The sequence below is a fragment of the Cyprinodon tularosa genome, unplaced genomic scaffold, assembly GCF_016077235.1.
Source record: "Cyprinodon tularosa strain WSP-4 unplaced genomic scaffold, ASM1607723v1 ctg317, whole genome shotgun sequence".
NCBI classification, from domain to species: domain Eukaryota; kingdom Metazoa; phylum Chordata; class Actinopteri; order Cyprinodontiformes; family Cyprinodontidae; genus Cyprinodon; species Cyprinodon tularosa.
The window spans coordinates 1,316,952-1,335,946 of NW_024039027.1; positions in this window are offsets into that span (position 1 = coordinate 1,316,952).

Here is an 18,995-nt window from a genome sequence, read left to right on the forward strand (position 1 = left end):
CTTAAAGGTATATTGCTGTGACCTCCTGGTGGCACCAGAAAGAGAATAAGTGAACACAGTTATTGGAATCCATCCTAGAGAAACAGTCCAAATGTCACAGAGGTTCATCTCATATTTGTTATACACTGCAAAAAATATAAATCTCAATAAGTTATTTTTTCTTAAAATAAGTGTGTTTTTCCTTGATTTGAGGAGATAAGTAAGACACTTTGCCAATGGAACAAGACAATTTCCTTCTAAAATAAGAAAAAACTATTTTATCGTCTTATTTCAAGTAAATATTATCTAACTATCTTATTTTAAGAGTGAAAATACTCATTCCATTGGCAAATCATCTTATTTACCTGCTCAAATTAAGGCTAAATATACTTAATTTAAGCCATTTTTTACTTATTTCTGGATTGTTTTTGCAGTGCATGCCCACTGGATTACCAACCTGTAAGTATTAAAATCAACAACTATGTAAAGGACAATCTACTCAGTAGTTAAAATATTCAGTTTAGATGTGTGAATTCTGCATTAACACCTGCAACAGGTTATAAAATACCCCTAAACAGGACTCTGAATGTGCTTTCATCTCTTCTTTTAACAATTTATAGAGCCTCCAACCGCTGAGTTGAAGTAAAATACTTATACAGGTGCTGGTCATAAAATTAGAATATCATGAAAAAGTAGATTGATTTCAGTAATTCCATTTAAAAAGTGAAACTTGTATATTATATTCATACATTACATACAAACTCATATATTTCAGATGTTTATTTTGTTTAATTTTGATGATTACAAATGACAACAAATGAAAATCTCAAATTCATCATATCAGAAAATTAGAATATTACTGAAGACCAATAAAAACAAAGGATTTATAGAAATGTTGGCCAACTGAAAAGTATGAACATGAAAAGTATGAGCATGTACAGCACTCAGTATTTAGTTGGGCCTCCTTTGGCCTGTATTACTGCAGCAATGCGGCGTGGCATGGAGTCGATCAGTCTGTGGCACTGCTCAGGTGTTATGATAGCCCAGGTTGCTCTAATAGTGGCTTTTAGCTCTTCTGAATTGTTGGGTCTGGTGTATTGCATCTTCTTCTTCACAATACCCCATAGATTTTCTATGGGGTTAAGGTCAGGAGAGTTTGCTGGCCAATTAAGAACAGGGATACCATGGTCCTTCAACCAGGTACTGGTAGCTTTGGCACTGTGTGCAGGTGCCAAGTCCTGTTGGAAAATGAAATCTGCATCTCCAAAAAGTTGGTCAGCTGCAGGAAGCATGAAGTGCTCTAAAACTTCCTGGTATGTGGCTGCGTTGACCCTGGACCTCAGAAAACACAATGGACCAACACCAGCAGATGACATGGCACCCCAAACCATCACTGACTGTGGAAACTTTACACTGGACTTCAAGCAACGTGGATGAAGTGCCTCTCTTCTTTTCCTCCAGACTCTGGGACCTTGATTTCCAAAGGAAATGCAAAATTTACTTTCATCAGAGAACATGACTTTGGACCACTCACCAGCAGTCCAGTCCTGTTTCTCTTTAGCCCAGGCAAGACGCTTCTGACGCTGTCTGTGGTTCAAGAGTGGCTTGACACAAGGAATGCGACAGCAGAAACCCATGTCTTTCATACGTCTGTGTGTGGTGGTTCTTGAAGCACTCACTCTAGCTGCAGTCCACTCTTTGTGAATCTCCCCCACATTTTTGAAGGGGTTTTGTTTCACAATCCTCTCCAGGGTGCGGTTATCTCTCTTGCTTGTACACTTTTTTCGACCACATCTTTTCCTTCCCTTCGCCTCTCTATTAATGTGCTTGGACACTGAGCTCTGTGAACAGCCAGCCTCTTTAGCGATGACCTTTTGTGTCTTGCCCTCCTTGTGCAAGGTGTCGATGGTCGTCTTTTGGACAACTGTCAAGTCAGCAGTCTTCCCCATGATTGTGTAGCCTATAGAACTAGACTGAAAGACCATTTAAAGGCTTTTGCAGGTGGTTTGAGTTAATTAGCTGATTAGAGTGTGGCACCAGGGGCCATCAATTTTGAACCTTTTCACAATATTCTAATTTTCTGATATGATGAATTTGAGATTTTCATTTGTTGTCATTTGTAATCATCAAAATTAAACAAAATAAACATCTGAAATATATGAGTTTGTATGTAATGTATGAATATAATATACAAGTTTCACTTTTTAAATGGAATTACTGAAATCAATCTACTTTTTCATGATATTCTAATTTTATGACCAGCACCTGTATACTGAGCCTGGTTCTGCTGGAGGTTTCTTCTTGTTAAAAGGGAGTTTTTCGTCTCTACTGTCGCTACAAGCATGCTTAGTGTGAGGGATTGCCTTCGAGTCAATGAGTCGATGCAATCAACTGGTTTTCCTTAGATAGAAAACTTTGTATCAATTTGACTGTATGATCTGGTGAACTGTAAAGTGCCTTGAGATGACATGTGTTGTGAATTGGCGCTATAGAAGTAAACTGAACTGAATTAAATAGATTACAATCCAATCACATTTGTACTTTGAGGCAGCAGCATAATGCAGCATTGATTATATCTACAGCAGTCCAAGGCAATACGGTAAAAAACAACTCTGCTAATGTTAGCCCTCCTGATTTTACTCTGTAGGTTCCAGACCAGTTAGATTTAACTACGTCATCTACCCAGCATGCATTTCGCAGGTAAACACATGGCGACATCAATGGGTGAGAAATATGAAAAATATATCATTTATCATATCACAAACAGGGATTTTTTTTTATTAATAGGAAAATTACTATATATTTAGGCTAACATGTACTAGTCCTGGATTCCTTTAACAACTCTTTACAACCACAAAGAGTGGGAAATAAGGTGCCTGGTTGATAGCGGTTTTTATTTCAGCTGCAGCATTTAGACCCAGAACTTGGTGTGAACCTAATCAAATGAAAACCCGGATTAATCATGGCTGGTTTAACATTTCCAGTTGGTGAAGATAAGGGTATCATAGGCTGGAAGATACGCCCCTTATTACTTTTTGCTCCCCAGAACAATCTTAATATTGTCTAGTTTTGATTTTCCTTTTATGAGCCATCCTTATATGGTCGCTTCAGGCGGATGAGGCACAGATCCTGTGGAATAGTTTACTTTGGTCCAAATGCCACCAGAGCTGCCAAACCTCAAATCCCCAGGGAACGGTTGGGGTATATCAGGACAGAAGATTAATGTGGATTAACCACATGATCCTATCATGTGATTCTAAACCACATAAAAGAATCTATTTGGACTCATTGAGTCCAGTCTAAAGGAACATTTGAATGGAGTTTTATATCCTTACTCTTAGTCAGAAAGCATTTTTTCCTTGAGTGGAAGTTAAGTCATCTATCCCTGTTTGACAAAGAGATTTCTTCTATTCAATCAGCATACAGGTGCTGGTCATAAAATTAGAATATCATGAAAAAGTAGATTGATTTCAGTAATTCCATTTAAAAAGTGAAACTTGTATATTATATTCATACATTACATACAAACTCATATATTTCAGATGTTTATTTTGTTTAATTTTGATGATTACAAATGACAACAAATGAAAATCTTCGATGTCCAAGGACCCGGTCTACCTGAACCTGTCCTTTGAGGTCCATGAAAATAAGGAGGCTGGAAGAGTTTTGGCTTTGTATTCAAACAGGTCAAACCCTCTCAGGCTTTCACCACATGTAGGCTCTGTTGCCTAGCAACCATGTTGGCACATAAAGCAGGCAAAGAAGTTAACTTCTATCGAGCTTCTTACTACTGTGCTGGGTGCTAAAACATTTTCGAGGAGCTTCAGCAGCAGTACCGCCATCGTGAATATAAACATTTATAGTCCCTACACTGCAGAGATACTGGAATGTGAGCTTAAATGTCAGCCAAACCAATTTGCATATCGGGCAGATAAAATCTTTCAAAAAAGCAGACATTACCCATTACATTTCTGACTCCATAAACATTTTAAACAACTAAATTTATTAATTTCAGAGGGAACTATTCACATACAACATAACAGGCTTGCTTGGACTTGCAATGAATCACAGGATACCCAAGGATATGTAAGATACACTGGACCCGTTCTTCTAAACGGGCAAAAAGAAGGCTGCATTTGTCTGCCGCATAATGAGGAGTCATTCAATCCGGCATACAATCACCTAATCAAGAGAATAATCTGGCTTTCAGATTCGAATTCGGCATATATGTAGTGAGGAACACCTGTTGACTCCCATTTAGTTCCCCTGATTTTCAGTTCTAACCCTAAAAATAACACTAAATCTAACCATTACCATTGCACTCCTTACCCTAACCCAACTGAAACTTTAGCCCTAAACCTAATCATTAGCAAAAAAGCTTGTGAGGACCACAAAAAGTCTTATCTAATGTCCTAACAAGTGGTGCTCAAGGTGATGCTGGAATCAGAAATATTGTCCTCACTCTGATACATAGCCAGCTGTTGAAGTTCTGGTATTCTAAATGAAAAGTTCGGTCAGCAAAGAATAATATGTTTGTATGTATATATAATATATTCGCCATGATTTAATGAATTTCGAATTAATCAGTAAAAAATAAAAATAACACTTTTCTTTGAGATCCTTGAGTGTGGGAGCGGGCATTTTTGCCCAAATATAGTAACACCTCATTCCTGTCATCTTCCAGCAGTGACGTCACGGTGCGGTAAGCCTAGCGCCATTCTTCCTGCTTTACAAGCAAAATCAATGGGAACTACTAGACACATCTGCAATCAACAACAATTATTGAAGATTTCCAGAGAACTTCACCATTGAAATTCACCAGAGCTATAGTGAAACTGACAATGCCCACGTGCATGGCAGCTGGATGTTGGAATACATCGGGAAAAAGTGTAAAAAAAAAGAGTCATTTCACCTTTCTGATTCCTGATCCTCCATGGACGGGTTCGTCGTTGGATTGCCAACTTGAAGAGGGAGGATTTACCATCGAACTTTTGGCCAGAGAAAAAACACATAATGTGTATCCAACATTTGGAAGTCTAAGGGGAAAACTAGAGGATAAGAGAAGGGACTGGAGATAACTGAAGCTATGAAAAAAACATAATATAAAGATTGGAGAAAGAAAAACTAACTAAAACTAGACTAAGGAAAAAATTGTATCAAAAACTGAATAGAGATGGCGAAGAAGAGGAAAACTAAGAATAAAAATAAAATAAAAAATAATAAATAAAATAAAATAAAGCATAACTGAAAACCCAAAATGAAAACTTTAACAGAACCAAAAAGCTGAGAATGGCAGATCATGGCAGAAAACTACTTTTCACCCTTATCATCGTTTTTTGTTGTTGTTGTTTTTGTTGTTGTTTTTTCCATTTTACATTGATACAAAAATAAATGTTAAAAATAAATATCATAACCATTTTTTGAACCAGCCATCTCCTTTCAGGTTTTCTTTGATTGATAGGCCAGTAAATTGATCCCTCCAAGACAGATTGACATTCATAACCAAAGATAATGCACTCTAACATATTTGCCTAAAAAAGTATTTTCAGAGGATCAGTTAGGGTAAGGTAACATTTTGCCAGCTAAAGCATAATTATCTAATAATGGGCTTTTACCTCTTTGCTTTATTAAATCCAGCTCTTTTTTTTTATTGGCTGTCGTTACACATTGATATCATTAACCAGGCCATGCCTTCTCAGGATAATACAGGCTGTCTCTTAATAACAGGTGTATTCATAATATTATTCAAAGCACCGCAGAGTTAAAGAAGGAGAGCTGCCACTTCTTTGAGCAATCCAACTGGCTTTAGAGGTAATCTGATTGAGGTGAAAGTAAATTAGACAAGCCTGTGGTCTTTACAGAGATTGAGTCATCAGTCTCCTTCTGTCTTTTTGGTCCCCATGGCCATCTTGCTAATCAATCTAGAGCTGAAGTGGTCAATGGTCAGTATTGCTTTCAGCAGAAATTGAGATTGGCAAACGGAACACCATAATTTGTAATGGACTCAATCTGAAAACAATTTGAGGTCATGATGATGAAGATGTGCTACTCATTTGCTCAGTAGCCTTTTTGCAAATTACTATCTCTGTGAAGTGAATTCAAAAATGGCTAAAGGCCTGTCTGCCAGAGACTGAGAAGACACAAAAAATGGGCTAAGACTATTAGACTTAGCAGGTTTAATTTTACTTATCCTTGACGTTTATCGTGCAAAAAACAAGGAAGATGTCGTAATGTAGTAAAAATGCCCTCATCCCCTTATAGAGTGTTTCACTCACTGGTCCAAGGTTTGTTTTGACTCTGCCTTCACCAAACATGGCATTGCAGCATCTGCAATATAGCAGCAGCCGCACTGATCCGTCCATTGGTCTTCGCTCCATTCTCTCCTCATTATTAAACAGGACACCAAGGTACTTGAACTCTTCCATCTAATGCCGGAAATTTCCTCTAAACTAAGGGTGACAAGCAACCTTTTTCTACTCCAGAACAAGGGCCCCAGTGCATGCTATAGTTCACCACAAAGGGAGCCAGTAAAACCACATAGTAGAACCACATCATCCACTGGCACCCGAACCAGACAACCTTCGGCCCTTGCCTGCGCCTAGAAATCCATAAAGTCTTTGAATGGGACTGGTGACAGTAGGCAACCCTGCTGGAGTCCCACATGCAGAGTTTTATCATTGTTTTCATAAAAAAAAAGAAAATTCCAAAGAGTTAGTGTCTGATACCACATAGAAAAAAGAAAGAAAATATACAGTAGTAGCCATTCATTATTTTCCCACTTTCCTTGATGGGTCATTGGCTGGTCCCCTACAGTTCCACATCACCTCATCAGTCTTTGTATTAAAGTATTCCTTCTATCATGATTTGTGGACATTAAGATCTAAAGAGAAGCGTCATCTCCTGGTCTGACCCTGTAATTCAATGAAAGGGTAGAGTCAAAGTTAAAAAAAAAATATGCAAGAGGGTGTCACTCCAGTGGCTGGAAGTTGAAGGGGATTTCACTGGGAGTTGCAGGGAAGTGGGCTGCCATTCGGCTGGCATTTCAATGGCTGCTATTGTAAAGGTCATTTTTTCTCACACAAAACAGTGCAGAGGCATGGGGTTCAGGCTCAAAGATAAATCCATAAACTGTATTTGTGGACAAAAACAAAAACCTTTTGGATTGTAAATTTATTTTAACAATTATTTGTAGGAATTTGCTTAATATACCTAGAAATTGTGCTCTGTAAGAGTTTTCTGACTCGAGTTGCACCTTAGTCACAAAGTTAAAGTGCTCTGAGAAGTTTATATTTTCCTGGGAAATGATGCAGAGGACTGCCTGGGGTGCTCACAAACAATGGGACAATAAAGATTTAAATCTAATTTTTCCAAAACTGAATCCTATATTACAGGAATTAAGGTGTTTTATAATTTCCTGGGACACTGGCCTAATCCCAAACTTGTCTGTAAACACTTCCCCTGAGCACCAACTCTCTGTTTGCGTGTGGTCCACCGCCTTAAGGGCCATCCCAAACCAGGTAGTGGGTAAGGCAAGTGTACCATTCGGTCCTTAAATAGGGAGTCTGCATCAGTGGAGGCTCTCTATCTTTGGCAGTGGGTGTAATGGTGGCCGGATGGTAGAGGAAACTCTACTGTAGCATTTAGGAAGAAGAGACAGGAAAAAAGCATATTTTAAAAAACACCTGTGACCCCTGTTTCCATCCAGGGGTTTCCTGTTGACACTGTGGAGGAGTATAAGTACCTGGGAGTGTACTTTAACAATAAGTTGGACTGGATTAGAAAAACAGAGGAGGTCTACAAAAAGGGCCAAAGCTGACTATTTTTCCTGAGGAGGCTGAAGTCCTTTAACATCTGTGGGACGATGCTGAGGATGTTTTATGAGTCTATTGTTGCTAGCACGCTCTTCTTTGCTGTCACAAGCTGGGGCAGTGGGCTGAGGGTCGCTGAAAACAACAGACTGAACAAACTGATCAAGAGGGCCGGTGATGTTGTGGGGGAGCAGCTGGACACCCTGACCACCGTGGCAGAGAGGAGGATGCTGTCCAGGTTTCAGTCCATCTTAGACAATGACTCACATCCTCTCCATGACACACTGGTCCAGCAGAAGAACTCCTTCAGCAGAAGACTCCTCTTACCCAGATGCACCGCAGAGCGCCACGGAAAATCATTCCTAGCTTTGGTCATCAAGCTCTATAACGCCTCCCTCAAGGGATTCAGTCCCCCTATGCATATGCATAGTTATACATATATATTATGTATAATATATATTATATTATATTACATATATATACATACACATATATATTACATATATGTTATGTTTAAATGTATAATATACATATGCATATGCACATGTATATTATACATATAAACACTGTATCTGGAGCGTGTAACAAAAGTAATTTCCCTCTGGGATTATTAAGGTATTTCTAATTCTGATTCATTCCAAAAGGGAAGGTCATCTTTGAAATAGTTTTATTTGACCTTATAAATTTAGTGTGAAGAAAAGGGGTAAGTGTTTGATGTAATGTCAACCTCCGCCGCAGGGCTTAAGCTACGCACTGTGTTGTCGTAGCAACAAATGTTTTTCGATGGAGGGAAGAGGCCGTCCCATTCTCATTTATTCCCCCCACCTTCAGTCAAGGTGCTGAAAGCATGACTTAACCAGGAAGGACACTCGATATATAAAGCTTAGTGTTAAGGGGGCACTTTGGGATTGGGCCGTCTCCTCTTTCTGTATAAACCATAGATATTCTATACGTAGACGCCTCATTGGACGATGCTGGCAGTGAGACCGACGTGCCTAGAGAGTGGGCATCTTGGATGGGACCTCGGTTCTGTTTGCTCACTATGTTGCTCATTAAGTTGTACTGATTGGTGAACCTGACTGAACAGGTTTTAAATGTAGATTTAGAAAATTAATATTACAAAAATCCTCTAATTCATACCAAGAAGGAGAAAACCCTTCAAACTTTGATTTGTACTGTATGCGGTGACATGATTATGAAGGCAGCAGTTGACAGGTAGCAACAAAGATAAAAATAAAGAATAAAACAGCAGGTTATTTATTAAGGAGTTTTCTTCAGTGCCTGCCATGTTTTCATACTACTGGGGCACATATTTCACTTCTATCTCCAAAATGATTTGAAGCAGAATGATTTTTGCATGATGAATTAAATGTTTTGAAGTTAGAATTCAACTGTTAAATATTAATCTGTCGAATCAGGACTTCCTGGCCTATAGCAATCTGTCTACTTGCAGACCAGATGATCAATGAGAAAAGTTACTTATATTTATTTCACTGAAATAAAATTTAATCTAAATAAGTCAGTTTTTCTTAAAATAAGTGCATTTTGTGTTGAATTTAGGAGGTGAGACACTTTGCCAATGGAAAAAGATTTACATTTAAAACAAAAAATAATTGCATTTTCTTATTTCCAGTGCATATTATCTAATTATGTTTTTTTAAGAGTAAAAGTACTCATTCCATTGGAAAATAATCTTATTTACCTTCTGAAATTAAGGCTAAATAAACTTCATTATAGAAATGGTTAATTATTTCTATATTTTTTTGCAGCGCAGGTTTTAGAGTCTGGACATGGACTTTAAACACATAAAAAATATCTCTTCCCCTCTATTTCTGGTGACCTTTACTCACTGATTCGACCGACTGGAGATGCTCTGACCAATGATTCACACCAGTAAGTCATCTCTCATGCCTCTCATGGACCTACCAGCGTCTTTTAAATGGAATTACTAACATGCCTAATTGGTCTGCATGTTTAGATATTGGTGCTAAAAGTTTGTGACAATGATTTGATAAATGTAGAAATGTTTGCATAAAATAGCAAACATTTAGCAGTCAGCTTTATATAGAGACTTTGTTGGTTACCTGTTTATTTTGAAAGGAAGCCTAAGATTTACCAGAGATTGCTTATAGGTGACTAATGGCTCTGTCAGCGTAATCCTGCATGCAGCCTCTGATCATCACAGAGACCCTGACTGGCTGCGCCTAAGACCTCGTTTATGAATAAAGCTGGTCAGGCTTTCCCTTGAGCCCACTCTGAGACTCCCTGAGACTTTCTCAACCAAAGACACATTTTAGATGGATGCTGTCTACCTTAACACCAGTCCTTTTCTTTCACTAACACCTCAGAACTTGATCCGCAGAAGACCTGAAATATTTGAATTCTATTAATGCCTTGCAATTCAATTTGGTTAAATGGATATGCAATCCTTAAAAGTGTTTTTGGGCATGAAAGGATGTGTCAGTTGCTCCTGCAGCATCTTAGGGGAGTGGCGGCCTAGTGCTTTAGGGCAGGGGTAACCAATTAAAAATCAGCGGGGTTCGAATAAAGAAAATCATCAACCAGTAACAGTCTGGAGACATTTTTATTATAATCTGTTACTTTAAACAGAATTTAACACTGAAATAAATGTTTTTTCATGTTATACATTGAATAAATGTATTTCTGCATGTTTTGCTCCTACAAATTTAATGGTAATATCACGCATGCTCTCCTCGAGCTCTGAGGATAAGTTGGAGCGCATCAATACGGGAGGAACAGCGGTGGCTACAGGCTTTGCTTTGCACAGAGGGTCTGGAGCGCTGCGGGGTGGAGGGGTGACGGAGGATGTGGGATTTCGAGGTAACAGGAGAAGCGGCGCAAGTGACGTTTAGACACAGTCGTCAGACAACATGTGGTAATTTATAAATGTTTTAAATCAGGTTGGGTCCGGATTTGTCTGCAGGTGAGACATCTGGTCCACAGCCAGACCAGATGTCCCCGATGTTAAAAAAATTGAAAATTTATAATTTTATTTCAAGTTACAGGTATCTGGCCCAGGAATGTTAAGTGTTGCTCTAAATGGGGAGAGCAAATATTTCTCTCAGGGCTTGATATTATCCAGCTATGGAGCCGTAGGTGACTGATAACTTCTTAACCCTCCTGGTAATGTTAGACCACTCCTGTTATTCCTTTGAAGTCCAATAATAAAAGCAGCAGAAAAGAGGGATTGGGGCAGAGTTGAGTACAAACTTTTCAAGGGGTCTCATCTTTGGTCTGTTCTTCCTCTCTTTCCTGCAGAAAATAATTCTTGCTTTGTTTGGTTTTCATTTCTAGGACAATAAGTGGTTATTATCAGAGATGGGAAGTAACGAGGTACAAATACTTCGTTACTGTACTCAAGTAGATTTTTCTGATATTTTTACTTTACTTTACTACTTATTTTTATGGCGACTTTTTACTTCTACTCCTTAGATTTTTACACAAATATCTGTACTTTCTACTCCTTACATTTTAAAAAATTGGCTCATTACTTTAGTTTTGAATCATTTCAATGGAGTTACCGTTATTATTTTTCACGTCATCAATACCAAATTCAATCTAATTGGATGGGAATCTACGTTGCATTTGACGCACCACTACAAGATGAATCGACAGATTCGGCGGTACTCATTCCCGGCCAATCATTGCAGCTTGGTGGCGGTGGCGTTAGCATAGTAGTATGAACACAACGTAGTTCTAGTCCTATTGGCAGACATCCATTTAAAATGTAGGCAACGGCATGAAAAAAGTGGTTTCTACTTTTACTTTTATACTTTAAGTAAATTTACAAGCCTGTACTTTGTTACTTTTACTTGAGTAAAGAAGTTTAATCAGTACTTCCATTTTTACCAGAGTAGTTTTTAACACAAGTATCTGTACTTTTACTCAAGTATGGAACGTGAGTACTTTTGCCATCTCTGGTTAGTATTATTAACCCTATCACCCGATTTCCAGGGACAAGTGGTCCAATACAAGGACTATCGAAATCGAGAACATCTGGTCACCCTGTGTTGATGTCAATGTAGCGTTAGCAATGTTAGCCATGGTTGGTTTACCACTCTTTTCCGATGTCTAACACAATAGGTAAAAAAATTAGACAAGCAGAGGTGGAAATGTCTCGATTTTACCGTTCTATGAATGAGGGGGGAAGTGATGCATGTCGACTGTTATTACAGTAGAAAAGTGTGTTAGTATGTTGCGGGCAGAAACAGCTTTTACAGTAGCATTTTGCGCTGCTGTTAACATATAGATGATTAAGAGAGTGCAGCGCTTGTTGGTCTGTAATCCTTATGGATCTCAGCTGCCATTAAAAGTTGAAGAAAAAGAGCGCACCACTTTTTAAACAGACGAAGAAGTAAAAGCAGAAGTTCGTTATCACAACTCGACACAACTGATGGGGGGCTGCCCTGTGTTATTGTGAGTGTGTTAATAGGTTTGTTTCATTTGGATTGAGCTGATCCCCTGATAAATGTTTGCTTCTTGTCCAGTTTAAAAAATAATCAATAAAAAGAAGTAAGACTAGACCAGGGTTTACTGCTGGTATGACTGAAAACTCCTTGTAAGGCGCTGATCTGGTTCAGTGGTTACCAGATCAGCAACTGATTGGTGAACTTTAGTTTATAGTTTAGAAAGTTTGTTATTATAAGTTGGTTGTGATTTATGAGCATAGATTTCCAGGCTTAGGTATACTTTTCTATTATTCAGTTTGGATATAGGAACATTTCTCATGAAAAATAGGAGTCAGTAACAGGAAAACTCAGACACGATCTGCATGATCTGAAAATGATGGAGTAAGAGACAACTACCTACATAATGTTCATTTATTATGCTGTTTTGGCTTCTAGCTCCAAATGTTATCCAAAATAAATACTAATTAGCATTACTAGCATTTAATCAGATGAGATCATAATAATATGTTTTCCCGTTGTCATGAAACGCGGACCGCGGGACCCGGTATTCAAGGAGAAACAGTCAGTAGGAAAGTTCAGAAAGGTTTATTAAATTAAAACAAAAACTGAAGTGGAGCTGAGGCTCGTGGATTCTGCAGGAGGGAGGCGGGGCACCGCCCAATCTCAGATACTCTCTGCGGGAGAAACACAGGTAAGTGACCACGATCATCTGACTGATGTTCTTAGGGAGTCACTTACCTGGTTTAGCAGTTCAGTTCATGCCCCCAGAGGGGGTTGCGATCCAGCCGATAGGCTGACAGCTGACGCGGCTCGCGTCACCCAGAGTGTCCCCAGTGCTGCAGCTCCGGAGGGGTTGCCGGAAGCCGATCCTGATCAGGGATACAGATCAGACAGGAACGGACAGAACAGGTTGCAGATCAGGCTGGAACAGAACAGGAGGCAGGATCCAGGCTTCCAGGCTTTAACAGGCTCCCAGACGGGTTCAGAGTCAGACAGAGTTCTAAAGCGTGGCCAGACGGTCATGCACAGGAGCAGACAGGATCCGGTGCTGATAAGCAGGCTCAGTGGAAGAGGATAGCCGAGACAGGACGTGGAACCAGAACTTGAAGCAGGACTTTAAACTGGTCTCCTCCCTGGAGCCAGGCTTACTTTGATAAAAACTGAGCTTCCCCACATATAGAGCCAAAAACCCAGAGGACTCCGCAGGAGAGGAACAGTGGATGATCAGGAGATGAGACAAACAAAAAACCCTCTTTCCACTGGCCGCCAGGATCCAGGACATGAACCATGCAATCAAACTGTACAGACAGACTAACAAAAAGACAAGTAATGATCTGGCACTGAATGCTCAGGCTGAACTGAATATAACCAAGAGAAAAAAGGTAAGAGGAATAAATTATATTTGAGGCAGGGAGGGAAAACGGCAGGTGAAAGGAATAACCAATTAAGGGGGAGCAAAAAGGCCAGATCATGACACCCGTTGTACATTCTAATGTTTTTGGAAGTGATTTTGATTCATGTCTGTTTCAGAATAGTGTTAGACTGATAGAAAGGGAGAGATAAAAAACATAGGATGGCAGATAGAAAGAAGACTGAATAAGAGTGGAGAAAAACTGGAACACTGATGGGAAGAACAGTTCAAGAAAAGGAAGAAAAACCTATATAGAAGAGAAAAACAGAAAGAAGACAGAAGAGGGCTAGAAAGAAAATAATTTAGAGAGGGAAGAAGACAGAGAAGACTGAATAAACCAGATGTTTGTATTTACTTTTTTGTTTTTTCTTTTCCTCATGTCACTCTCCCCTAAGGCAGGGGTCTCAAACCAATTCCAGAAGGGGCCGTGTGGCTGCAGGTTTTCTTTCCAACCAAGCAATGGCACACCAGACAACATTCATCTTATCAAGTCATCATGTTCAGATTGCACTCAGTTGAAGAGATGACCGGAGTCTGGTGTGCGATTGCTTGGTTGGAAAGAAACCCAGTAGCCACACGGCCCTTTCTGGAACCAGTTCGAGACCCCTGCCTTAGGGGGAGGCACAACCCTGGAAAGCCCTGCTAAGCACCCTTGACCCCTTCACTCTTACTCCCAACCCAGAGACACAGTTCTAGTTTTCTATAAAAAACACACTATGGTTTATTCTTTTTATTAATCTTAAGAAAATACTATCCGTGTTAAGAGACATATTCCTAGCTTTAATACTTGATTTTTGTTGCTTAAACATTAATACACTTGTATAAACTAAATGAAACCCTTACTGTCCCCGTTTCATAATTTCATCTTCATGAAATTTACTCTTTTTATCTATCAGTTGGAAATATCCCCAGAATTGATTTCAGAAATCTGGTCACCTTACTATTGTTGCTAATGCTACATTGACACGAACACCTATTCACACACGTCAGAATCCTGTGTGTCCCCTCATGAGAATAACAGGGCATCAAAAGAGGCCAGAATGAAACTGATTCAATTTTTTTTTTTCAGGATGTTCAATGTAACATGCCAGGTTATTACTTTACTTTAATTATTACTTTAAAGGCTTAGAACTTCCATAATATTGTCTACGTTAAAGCCTGATGTCTGGTGACTTTCTGAAATGTATTTCTCCTTCCTTGTTTAAAGTGTAGTATCTGATTATGGGATGTCTCCTTGAAGCCTTTTTACTTTTCCTTACCCCATCCAGCTGATAAATGTAATTCCTCCTGATGCTCTTGAAAGGCTTTTACCTAAATCAAAAGTTTTATTCATGTTCATTATAAATCGATCGCAGCCAAAGTAACTCATAAGGTTTGTGCCTTTTAAGCATTATCAGATGTGCTGTGAGAATACTGAATGTTCCCACTGATAATCATAAGGCTTATAGGGAGCCTTGCACACATCATGCATAGTGCCAGGTAGCTTCCCTCTACATGGAAAAAAGAAAGTGCCTGTTTAGGCAGAAAGCCAGATAATACACACTGACAGAATATCAGTAAGACACAAACAAGCAGAGTGATGCTGGCACAGGAAGCAGCGAAATATGCGGTGCTCAGCGGTAGCTGTTGACTTTGGTCTGCAGACATGAAGATGGCTGAAATTCAATCAGTCACACCCTGGAAGTGACTTCAGCTATGTTGGTGCATTTCAGGTGTATGAGTTTAGAGTGTGTGCTTGGCCCTACACAGTAACACTATATGAACGCTGCTGTGTGTTTGGAAACTCCTGCACACGCTTAAATAAATCTGACTGCATTTATCTTTATTGAGAATGCCCTGGTTTCTCAGTTTGATTGTATGTTTGTGTGCATGCTGCATATTTATAGGTGTTTTGGCTGATTATATTGCTTTGTAGTGCTGCAGTTGCCTTGGTTTCACTGCCTGATTCCAATTAAATTTTAATCTCCAGAGGCCGATGGGTGATTATTTGGGGAAATGACGCAACGGTTGGTATGAAGAGAATAATATTAGAGCTTAATTGTTTTGTCATCACTTTGGCTGGATCTCATTTGCCAGTAATACCTGTGTATTTATTTTTTTTTTGCAACAAAAGGGAAGCTTTGATCATGATTAACTACTGAAATTGTATCAAAGTAAGTCATTAAGAGGATAGCAAGACAGTTTTTTTTGTCTCAGTTCTTGTTTTAGAAATCCCTGCCTGGTGAGTTTTGGTGTTTTACAACATTAAATAGATGGAGTAGATTTTTGTTGGGCTCCTCAAGGAGAACCTATCGCTTACAAAACGCAAAAAAGTTATTCGCAAAATACAAGAATTAGAGAACAAAATATCAAGAAACTTCACATTAAAATTAAACTATTTCAGTCAAGACACCTTTTAACTAGCCTCGTGAGACCATCCTGATCTCGTGAGTTTTCAAGGTTTCACTCGCTAATCAGTCTGGAGACTCTCCGTTAAAGAAAATTTGGAGCCGTTCACCAAACGAACGTCCAATCAGCGTTGGCTTTGAGGCGGGTTGAGGTGTGACGCAACGAGAAGCGCGACAGTTCAGTCTAAAGAACATGGCGGCTTCAGCCGATGAAACTAGCGTTAGCGTGGCTATCGAGCAAGTTTTATCGGAATTACAGAGTATTTCTTCACTGAAAGAACATAAACGGCAAATATCCTTTGCCGACATGTTGCTTATTTGCTGAGCTAACGAGCCTTTACCTGCACCAGCAAGAGTAGCCTGGTTTGTGGTTGTGTTTTCGTCGTCGGTCTGTTAGTACGTCATATGCTTCGTTGATCTGATTGGTTTATTTGGCCCGTCTATCACCAACATAGGCCAATCAGCTAACCAGTATTTTCAACCCTTCCCAGAATTACTTCAACGGAAGGTTTCCAGATGGATATGCGGAGCAAATCCATCTGGTGGAGTCAGGTTACCTTTTAACTATGGATGACATGAAACTAAACATCATAATGAAACAGAAGCATGCGATATGGGGAAAACGATCAGTAAACAGAAATTAAAGAAGATTAAACTAAGTTTTCTCTCTGAGTTTCGTGTGCGCAAACCACTGCACCACTGAAGCATGACTGCTGCCTTTCCATAACAAGAGGGAACAGATTAGGCACTATCATCAACATTACAGTATAATAGACATCTGGGTGTCTATTTAAAATATGAAGTATTAAAGTAAATACAAAGGAAATCATTTCAATTAAACTGCCTTTTTTCATACATTTCACTTGTAGAAAGAAGCTTCAAAATAAAGATGACATAATAGTCAAGTTTACAAGTTTATTATCTCTGAAATGCCCAGCAGGGAAAGAGGAAAAGAGAAATGCACGGACTAGCCTATTCAAAAGTCAGAACGATGTTGCTTTTGCTCATTAAGACTCTAAAAATGAACAGATTTAATTAATGGAATTAAAAACATTTTCTTTGGAGCGCGCTGCTGAACCCACCTCAAAGTGACTCTTGACCTCAGTATTCTTTGGGCCCTGCGTACGGCCCTGAAGACGTTCATTTTAAATCTTTAAAGTTTTCTTAACTAGCAATCACAGTGCCTGCTATGCTGTATTTCTTATTATACCTGACATTGATTTTGAAAAGTTCACACATAAATATCCTACAATTAGTCATGGGAACAAATTTTCATCTGTAGTGTCAGTCCTAGTGTCAGGACTCAGCAGGTAGTGTTGTGCTTTTTTTCTGCCCCTGCTTTCTGCACAGGTGGCTGGAGTTGACTGGTGGGCGTGGTACACACCTGAGGCTCGTTCTGTGGTTGGCCTGTCTGCGCTATAAAACGAGCTCTCTGACAGCTGGAGGATGCCAGAGTGTTAACCTTGTGTGGTACGCCTCAGTTGGCCACTGTCTTTGACAGCCTGAACCTTTCCTGTTTTTGATCACCTTTCTCCTGTGTCTCCTAGAACGCTCCCTCGACTCTAAACCTGCTCCGGGCGTTTCCCCAGTGCTCGCCTGGTGTCTCCAGCTGATCGCTGATCACTGCTCCCAACGGCGCAGCTTGGATCCTGCATGAGTTTCCCCGGCCCGCTCATCGGTCACCCAGTCACCGGATCACCTCACCCAGGCAGCGCTGAGTCCGCTCCTCCACACCACCCCCCCAGTGCGCTTTCTGAGCTCAGTGGTAAGCCTTACGCACCTCTTTACGCGCGGCCCGTCCGCGGCGCGCTGTCTAACTCATCTCTCCCTTTTCAGCTCGTGCAAACCCCGGTCCCGTGACTCTGCCTGACGCTGATTCATTGTTTAGTTTTCTCGTTTCTCTGTATTTATTTCTGAGCTTTAATAAAACCCTGAATCTGCTTCCTGTCTCCCGAGTGTTGTCTGCATGTGGGCCAAACACGTGAAAAACATGACAGAAGAACACTCTGGCCAGTCTGACCCAGCAGACACACTCGGGAGAACGCTCTCTGCCCATCAGGAGCAGCTTCTGGCTCTCCAACTAGCCATGCAAACTGCGCAGAATCAGCTGCAGGGGCTTACAGCCCAGATCAGTCAGCTGTCTGACACGTTCTGCGCTGCGTTCCAGACCTCAGCCTCCGCTCCCCCGAGCGCAGCGAGCGCAGCCCCAGAGCCCACACAAATTGAGCCGCTGCCGTCAATCCCTGAGACCTCCTCCCCTAGCCCTGAGAAGTTTTCTGGGGACAGCGGGGACTGTGGATGATTTTTATTTCAGTGCTCCTTAGTTTTCAATCGTTCCCCGCGAACGTACCCCAATGATGAGGCAAAGATCTCTTTTATCCTGCGCCTATTAACAGGGCGAGCATTAAGATGGGCTGAGTCCCGCTTTCCCGACTGCCGATGTTTCCGCTGCACTTTTGATGAGTTCCTGCAGGAATTTAAAATGATCTTTTCGGCCGAGACCGATCCGGTACAGCAGTCCCGGCGCCTTTTGACTCTCAGGCAGCGCGGCAGGCGCGTCTCTGATTTTGCGATCGTGTTCCGCGCGCTGGCAGCCGCCGCGGGCTGGGAACCACACGCTCTAAAATCTGTGTTCTACCAGGCTTTGGATGAACCTCTCAAGGATGAGCTATCCCGCCTTGAGGAACCGACCTCCCTGAACGATCTGATCGCGCTGGCCATCCGTTTAGACAACCGGTTGAGGGTTAGGGGAAGGGGTCGAATGGAGAGACAGTCCTTTCTTCGGCCGCTCCCCCTCCATCCCCAGAGCGAACCCATCTCCGACCCGTTGCTGCTCCTCCTTCTTCCCCGGAACCCATGCAGGTGGGCCGGGTACGCCTTACTCCAGAGGAGAGGCAGCAACGTATAGATGCAAGGTTATGCATCTACTGCGCGTCTCCTGAGCATTTTATTAATACCTGCCCAGAACGGCCAAAAGACC